General features: G+C 57.9%; 2 non-coding genes and 1 pseudogene across 2 annotated transcripts; all 3 read left to right on the top strand.

Moving 5' to 3' along the window:
- Nucleotides 1–794: 794 nt before the first annotated feature.
- LOC146210229 (small subunit ribosomal RNA) lies at nt 795–2,609 on the top strand. Its single transcript, XR_014704598.1, has one exon. It is a non-coding gene; the product is annotated as a small subunit ribosomal RNA (ribosomal RNA).
- Nucleotides 2,610–4,369: 1,760 nt separating this feature from the next.
- LOC146210228 (5.8S ribosomal RNA) lies at nt 4,370–4,522 on the top strand. The gene has a single exon (XR_014704561.1). It is a non-coding gene; the product is annotated as a 5.8S ribosomal RNA (ribosomal RNA).
- A 1,079-nt stretch (nt 4,523–5,601) lies between these two features.
- On the top strand, nt 5,602–7,514 carry LOC146210227 (large subunit ribosomal RNA; annotated as a pseudogene).
- Nucleotides 7,515–8,605: the final 1,091 nt, after the last annotated feature.

The following is an 8,605-nucleotide window of genomic DNA, read 5'->3' as shown; positions in this document are numbered from 1 at the left end:
GAGTACGGCCGCGGTCGGGGCGCCGCGATGTGCCGTCGTAGGTCGCGGACGATTCAGTGCCTTCTGGGGCGAAGCCGTTTCGAGCAGGGCCGCTCGTTCGCGGCCGCTGCGGCGCGGCAGGGTGTTCGTGTACGGCCGGCGAGACGCACCACTGTGGGACTGTTTTGCATTGAAGGGCTCACGTTCTCGGTGATCATTTCTCGAGTACGATTGCGGGCGCCGAGCGCGCGACGTGCGCGCACGATTCGCCGTCTACTTTACGGCGGATTTTCCTCGAGTACGGCCAGTCGTTTACCCAGGAAGGTCTGGGTATTTATCGCTGCTATTATATGGAGGTGTAGAGGCGGCGGACCAACACGTTGTCTCGACCCCACGGCATTCGTCTGCAGCCTCATCCGCGTCTGCGATGGGGGCTGGTTGTCGGACGACGCTGTTTCCACTGTGTTTTGAGGTGTGTTCCGTGCTGTCCGGAACTCGATTCCGAGCAAGTGCGCTGAAGACGCGGGCGTGTCCCGTCGTCTGGCGGCTTGGCCGTATCGGCAACGCAGCAAGCGCCGTCCGGTGCACGAACGCCACGGCCTCGTGCCGCGTGCGCACCGGTGAGCCCGTTACAAATGTTTCTGCCCAAAGGCACGTGCTCTCTTGCCGCGCGACGAGATCCGGCCCCACGGGGCGGACGTTGCAGCGAGCTCGAACGACGCACAAAATAAGATGCGTCGCGCGCTGGGGCGCCTAAAGGTGGCCTCGAAAGCGCTGCGACAAAGGCACCCGTGGCGGGGTATTGCCTATGCATCTACCTGGTTGATCCTGCCAGTAATCATATGCTTGTCTCAAAGATTAAGCCATGCATGTCTAAGTACATGCCGAAATAAGGCGAAACCGCGAATGGCTCATTAAATCAGTTATGGTTCCTTAGATCGTTTCTTTCTACTTGGACAACTGTGGCAATTCTAGAGCTAATACATGCATTGAGCCTGAAGGCCTTTGGCTGACGGGCGCTTTTATTAGACCAAGACCCATCGGGTTCTGCCCGTACTCTGTGGTGACTCTGGATAACTTTGTGCTGATCGCATGGCCATGAGCCGGCGACGTTTCTTTCAAGTGTCTGCCTTATCAACTTTCGATGGTAGGTTACTTGCCTACCATGGTTGTTACGGGTAACGGAGAATCAGGGTTCGATTCCGGAGAGGGAGCCTGAGAAACGGCTACCAAATCCAAGGAAGGCAGCAGGCGCGCAAATTACCCACTCCCGGCACGGGGAGGTAGTGACGAAAAATAACAATACGGGACTCTTTTGAGGCCCCGTAATTGAAATGAGTACACTCTAAATCCTTTAACGAGGATCAATTGGAGGGCAAGTCTGGTGCCAGCAGCCGCGGTAATTCCAGCTCCAATAGCGTATACTAAAGCTGCTGCGGTTAAAAAGCTCGTAGTTGGATCTCAGTTCCAGACGAGTAGTGCATCTACCCGATGCGACGGCTCGTACTGAACATCATGCCGGTCCTCTCTTGGTGCCCTTCATTGGTGCGTCTCGAGGTGGCCTGCGCTTTTACTTTGAAAAAATTAGAGTGCTCAACGCAGGCGAGTCGCCTGAATAAACTTGCATGGAATAATAGAACAAGACCCTGTTTCTGTTCTGTTGGTTTTTGGAATACGGGGTAATGATTAAGAGGGACAGACGGGGGCATTCGTATTGCGGCGCTAGAGGTGAAATTCTTGGACCGTCGCAAGACGAACTACTGCGAAAGCATTTGCCAAGAATGTTTTCTTTGATCAAGAACGAAAGTCAGAGGTTCGAAGGCGATCAGATACCGCCCTAGTTCTGACCATAAACGATGCCAACCAGCGATCCGCCTGAGTTACTCAAATGACTCGGCGGGCAGCTTCCGGGAAACCAAAGTATTTGGGTTCCGGGGGATGTATGGTTGCAAAGCTGAAACTTAAAGGAATTGACGGAAGGGCACCACCAGGAGTGGAGCCTGCGGCTTAATTTGACTCAACACGGGAAAACTTACCCGGCCCGGACACTGGGAGGATTGACAGATTGAGAGCTCTTTCTTGATTCGGTGGATGGTGGTGCATGGCCGTTCTTAGTTGGTGGAGCGATTTGTCTGGTTAATTCCGATAACGAACGAGACGCTAGCCTATTAAATAGGTGCGGGGTTCCCAGCACCTTACAACCTTCTTAGAGGGACAAGCGGCTCCTAGCCGCACGAAACAGAGCAATAACAGGTCTGTGATGCCCTTAGATGTCCGGGGCCGCACGCGCGCTACACTGAAGGAAGCAGCGTGTCTTTATCCCTGTCTGAAAAGACTGGGTATCCCGTGGAACTTCTTTCGTGATTGGGATAGGGGCTTGCAATTGTTCCCCTTGAACGAGGAATTCCCAGTAAGCGCGAGTCATAAGCTCGCGTTGATTACGTCCCTGCCCTTTGTACACACCGCCCGTCGCTACTACCGATTGAATGATTTAGTGAGGTCTTCGGACCGATGTCCGGCGCGGCCTTTCGGTTGCGCCGGTCTGTTGGAAAGATGACCAAACTTGATCATTTAGAGGAAGTAAAAGTCGTAACAAGGTTTCCGTAGGTGAACCTGCGGAAGGATCATTACCGGACTGTGCTTGTCACGCCCGGCGCCGCCCCCACTTATAAGCGGGGGATGGCCTTTCACCGCGGAGTTGCGAGATTCTGAAGCCGCTTCTCTGCACAAATTGTTACGCCCAGCGGAGCTCCGTCACCAAGGGATTGTCGGACGGTCGGCTTCCGCGGGTACAAACGGCGTAACGCACCTATGACGGTGGGCTTTCGGTTATCGAAGAACTCATCCGCTTTTTCGAAGCGACGCACGGAGTCTGTGGTGCGGGCCGAGGGAAAGGCCTGCCCGCCGCCAAGGGAACGGCGGCGCTGCTGCGAAGTACGAGAGGAAACGCGGCTCGCTAGCTCTGCTGCGGCTACTTCTTTTTGCGTCAGAGTCCGTAGCGCAGGCTCAGGGGAAGGCCTGCGCGCCGCCAAGGGAACGGCGGCGCTGCTGCGAAGTACGAGCGGAAACGCTACTCGCTGGCTCTTTTTCAGAGAGTTGCGCAGAGTCGGTAGCGCGGGCCGAGTCAGTGGCCTGCGCGCCGCCAAGGGAACGGCGGCGCTGCGGCGAAGTACGAGTGGAAACGCTGCTTGCTAACTCTGCTGCGAAGCTCTTTGCGTTCGAGTCGGTAGCGCGGGCCGAGGGAAAGGCCTGCGCGCCGCCAAGGGAACGGCGGCGCTGCTGCGAAGTACGAGCGGAAACGCTGCTCGCGGGCTCTTTTGCAAAAGGAGTAAAAGAACGACTCGGAGTCTGTAGCGCGGGCCGAGGGAAAGGTCTGCCCGCTGCCATGGGAACGGCGGCGCTGCTGCGAAGTACGAGAGGAACCGCAGCTCGCTGGCTCTGGATGTCGTTTGCTTCGTTCAAGGCGTGGTGAACGTCTGACGCTCGCTCGTCGGGCGCGATATTAGGCGCCGTGCCGATGGCGCGAAAGGAGACTTCGGGAACAAAAAGGACGACGGGGTTATAATCCCGCACTCGAACGCATTCGCGGCCTTGAGGTTCTCTCGGGGCTTCGTCCTTCCCGGTTTCCGAGTAGTCTGTCGGTGCGCCACCGAAAAGCCGTCCGAGACACTTGTGGTTGGTGGGCTCCCGTTGCGGGAGTAGTCCGACTGACTCTCTTCTTGCGGATTGTCAAGTACGCGCTGTCCGGCTCCAATGCTGAGCGGTGCGCAAGGCCTCTTATGCGAAGTTGATAGCGGCTCCTTTGTGCAAAAGTGGTAGACGGTGGAGGATGAGATCGCGGCAGCGTGACGTTGATAGAGGTCGGTCCAAGAGGCCACCCATGAGAAGCGTCGCTGTACGGATCTATCCAGGAGCGATCCACCGGGGAGAGAAGGTGCTTGAGAGCGGCGGTCGAAATGTGAACAGCAGTTGTGATGTGAACAGCAGATGACCATGTGAACAGCAGAACTTTTATCAAACCCTTCTACCGTGCTGGTGCAAAACCCCTCTGATGAAACCCAATTGATGACTCTTTCTTGGTTCCTTGATAGTGCGGCGTCATAAGGGGCTCTGTGACGCGCACAGGATTTTTTGGCCCATAGCACCACGGAGAAGGAAAATGGGGACCGCACGCTGCTCACACGCTTCCTCTCGAGTAGCACTATCACTGCACAAGCCTTTTCGCAGAGGCGCAGCGCCCGAGCCGCTTGCAGGCTGGCACAGAGGCCGAACGAAACGCTGCGAGATGTTGCAGGAGTTGGACGAAACTGCGACACTGGAGACCAGGGGAAAAGCCTGGGTGTCTGAAACCCTTTGTTGTACTGTACGGAATTGAACAAACCAAACGCACGACTCTAAGCGGTGGATCACTCGGTTCTCGGGTCGATGAAGAACGCAGCCAGCTGCGAGACTTGGTGTGAATTGCAGGACACACTGAGCACTGATTCTTCGAACGCACATTGCGCCCTTGGGTCTTCCCTTGGTTTCGTCTGTCTGAGGGTCGGATCATATATCAAGAGAGGCGCCGGCGCCCGGGGATGGCGTCGCCGGCGACTCGTTTTGACCGTGTCGGCATCAAGGACGGCTCTGTACGAAACGCCGAAGATCCCTCGAAAGACTTTGCGCAAATTGAGGAGAGACGTGGGTCGAACCCTTGCGCCCGCGCGAAAGGCGGTCGAGTCGGGGTCGCCCTGCGCCACGCTTTGTGCCGAGGGCCGCGCAGGCTGCCAGTTGCGCGTCGTCCGGGCCTCCGAGAGAGGCGATTGCCGCAGGAAGGGATTACCTGCAGTGCGGTCGTTCAAGGGAGACGAGGCCGGAAGGACGAGCGCCAGAGCGGCATTTGCGGGCTGGCCTACGGAGAGAGTGGAAACAAACTTTCCTCGCGAAACGCGAGAGACGGGAGCGCCTGGTCCGGGCACGCCCGCGCGAGAAGAAGGGAGATCTCGCGCCGGGTTGTGCGGGGAAACGACCGGGTGTGAACGCGTTGATGCTAGAGGAGAGTTTGTAGGCGCAGAGGCGCGCGCTGCCGTGCGGCGCGCTAAAGGGATCCTCACCGGCTCCGAGGGAAAGGAGTCTCTCTGCTCAAGCATTGTCTAGTACGGGTCGAACGGACGCGTATGTCGTTACGAGCGTTGTCCGCCGTCGGTCTAAGTGCTTCGCAGTCTCTGTCCCGAAAAAAACTGGGCCACTCCAGTTGGGGCAGGGGCGACGCAAAATATTTTGTGAAGATGCCCCTACGCCAGGTTGTACGTTCGCCTCTCGCTCAAGGGAAAAGACGAGAGGCGGCATTCAGTCGACCGCGGCGGTGGGGGTTGCTTCTTCCTACTCAATGGTTCGTTTTCGGCGCAACCGATATGCGCGCACCGTCCCGAGCGCCGGTCATGCGGCGCCTTCCAGTCTCGCTCGCACGTCGCCGAGGGTGTTGCCGACTGCGAAAAAAAAGCGAGGAATGGGCGGAAGGCGCGAGCCGCGCAAAAAAGGGAGAAGGACGAGCGGAGCGCGCTCGACCGCGCCGAAAAGTTATCGGACCGAGTTGGAGGACAATGCATTTCATTGCTGTCGACCTCAGATCAGGTGAGACAACCCGCTGAATTTAAGCATATCACTAAGCGGAGGAAAAGAAACCAACAGGGATTCCCTGAGTAGCTGCGAGCGAAACGGGACCTAGCCCAGCACCGAATCCCCCGTCCTTGCAGGCGGTCGGGAAATGTGGTGTATGGGAGGCAACGTTCCCGGGAGTTTGCGACGGTGCAAGTCCCCCTGACAGGGGACCGGGGTGCGCACTTCCCACCGCCGGTAGAACGCCGCGACGGACGCGGGTAAATGGGAAAAGTACGACTTTGAGTCCGGCTGTGGAGGTGACCTGCCCGTCCCCTCGGGGACGGTTCGCGGCAGTTATACCTTGCCGTGCACGAAGAGTTCGTCACCCCGTCCAGGCCCCATGGGCTTCTCCCGGCTGTCGGGAGGCCCGAACGATGACGCCCTCTGGAATCGGAGCGGAGGACCCGCTGGGCAAGCTTGTCGCCTCCTGTTGTCCGGGTTGGTCCCGTGGCGGCGGGCTGGCGGCGAGAAGCCGGGCGAGCGGGGAATTCTCCCGCGGAGGCGCTATCGTGGTTTGCGGCGAGTAGGTCGGTAGCCCACCCGACCCGTCTTGAAACACGGACCAAGGAGTCTAACATGTGCGCGAGTCAATGGGTCTCCCGAAACCCAATGGCGCAATGAAACGTGAAGGCCCTTCGCGGGCCGCGTTGCGATCCCGCACCGCACAGGGGTGTGGGCGCAGCAACGGCCCGTCCCAGGCGCTCTCTTGTCGCCGGGGCCGAGCGAGAGCGCACACGTTGGCACCCGAAAGATGGTGAACTATGCCCGGGCAGGACGAGGCCAGAGGAAACTCTGGTGGAGGTCCGAAGCGATTCTGACGTGAAAATCGATCGTCCGATCCGGGTATAGGGGCGAAAGACCAATAGAACCATCTAGTAGCTGGTTCCCTCCGAAGTTTCCCTCAGGATAGCTGGCGCTCGATGGGAGAGCAGTCACACCTGGTAAAGCGAATGATTAGAGGCCTTGGGGTCGAAACTTCCTCAACCTATTCTCAAACTTTCAATGGGTGTACGGGAGGCCTTCTGGGTTGAGGCCTCCCGCTGCGATGAGAGTGCCAAGTGGGCCACTTTTGGTAAGCAGAACTGGCGCTGTGGGATGAACCAAACGCCGGGGTAAGGCGCCCGAGTCGGGACGCTCATGAGAACCCATGAAGGGTGTTGGTTGCTTAAGACAGCAGGACGGTGGCCATGGAAGTCGGAATCCGCTAAGGAGTGTGTAACAACTCACCTGCCGAAGCAACTAGCCCCGAAAATGGATGGCGCTCTAGCGTCGCGCCTATCCCCGGCCGTCGCTGGCAGAGTAGCACGAACTGTGGGGGTGCTAAGCCGCGACGAGTAGGAGGGCCGCAGCGGTGTGCGTTGAAGGTGTCGGGCGTGAGCCCGCCTGGAGCCGCCGCTGGTGCAGATCTTGGTGGTAGTAGCAAATACTCAAGTGAGAACCTTGAGGACTGAAGTGGAGAAGGGTTCCATGTGAACAGCAGTTGAACATGGGTCAGTCGGTCCTTAGGGAAAGGAGAAATCCTTTCAGAAGCGGGCGCGTTTGTGCAGCTCTGTCTGTCGAATCGGAGACGCCCCGCTGCAACCGAAAGGGAATCGGGTTAACAGTCCCGAACCCGGCTACGGAGATCGGTCCTTCGGGGCCCAGTGCGGCAACGCAAACCAGCTCGGAGACGCCGATGGGAGCCCCGGGAAGAGTTTTCTTTTCTCTGTAAGGAGATCGAGTCCCTGGAATGGGTTCACCCCGAGATAGGGACGGTGGCTCCGTAGAGCAGTGCGGCTCTTGCGCTGTCCGGTGCGCTCCTGTCGGCCCTTGAAAATCCGAGTGAGGGAGTGTGATTTTCGTGCCGGACCGTACCCATATCCGCAGCAGGTCTCTAAGGTGAACAGCCTCTAGTCTCTAGACCAATGTAGGTAAGGGAAGTCGGCAAAACGGATCCGTAACCTTGGGAAAAGGATTGGCTCTGAGGGCTGAGCCGGTCGGGCTGGGGTCCAGAAGCAGGAATGGCACTGCACCGGGACTGGGCGAGGCTCGCCGCCGTAAAAAGCGGTGCGGCCGAGCCCGGACCAGCGTCGGGACTTTCCTGTGGAAAGCCACAGCCGTGCTTGTTCCGGGGGCTTCGTGCCCGAGGTTCTTGCTTCGGCTGGCAGAAAACAGCCAACTCAGAACTGGCACGGACCGAGGGAATCCGACTGTCTAATTAAAACAAAGCATTGCGATGGCCTTTGATCGGTGCTTGACGCAATGTGATTTATGCCCAGTGCTCTGAATGTCAACGTGAAGAAATTCAAAAAAGCGCGGGTAAACGGCGGGAGTAACTATGACTCTGACTATCACGCGGGTAAGTGCAGCGCCTTTGAAGCCACAGCAACGCATGGTGGTGCTCCGCACCTATCTGCTACCCCGATTTCTCCACGGACTCGTGCTTGGCCCGGTCTCAATTAAGATGCTGACGAAGCTGGACAAGGCTGTCCGGGCGGCTGTGCGGCGCTGGCTGCGCCTTCCGCACGACGCTGCACTACCTATATTTCACGCACCAGTAGCCGATGGAGGCCTCGGAATCATGTCCGTACGTGCCACGGTGCCGTGCCTGAGATTAAGAAGAATGGCCACAATGGAACGATCAGAGAATGAATCCTGCCGGAAGATTTTCTCAAGGAATTTCATGATAGAGGAGTTGGACAAGGCACGTAGGATGTCATTCTACAACAAGGTGCAGCTCGACACTGCGAAGAAGATTAAGGATTACTGGAGGCGGCAGCTTTATTCGAGTGCCGATGGTGCAGCATTGCGGGGCGCTGGTAATGCCCCTAGAGCATGCAATTGGGTCAGGGAAGGAACTTCACTCTTAGCTGGCAGGGACTTTATCGACGTTATCAAGTTCCGCTACAATTGCATGCCAGTCCTCGCCCGGACGAAGAGGGGGAGAGAAAATGAGCCAATTCAGTGCCGAGCAGGATGTTCAGCTCCTGAGACTCTGGGGCACGTT

This window comes from Amblyomma maculatum, chromosome 1 (genome assembly GCF_055883805.1).
Source record: "Amblyomma maculatum isolate TAMU_Amacu chromosome 1, ASM5588380v1, whole genome shotgun sequence".
Taxonomy (NCBI): domain Eukaryota; kingdom Metazoa; phylum Arthropoda; class Arachnida; order Ixodida; family Ixodidae; genus Amblyomma; species Amblyomma maculatum.
This window is presented reverse-complemented; position numbering and strand designations above follow the sequence as displayed.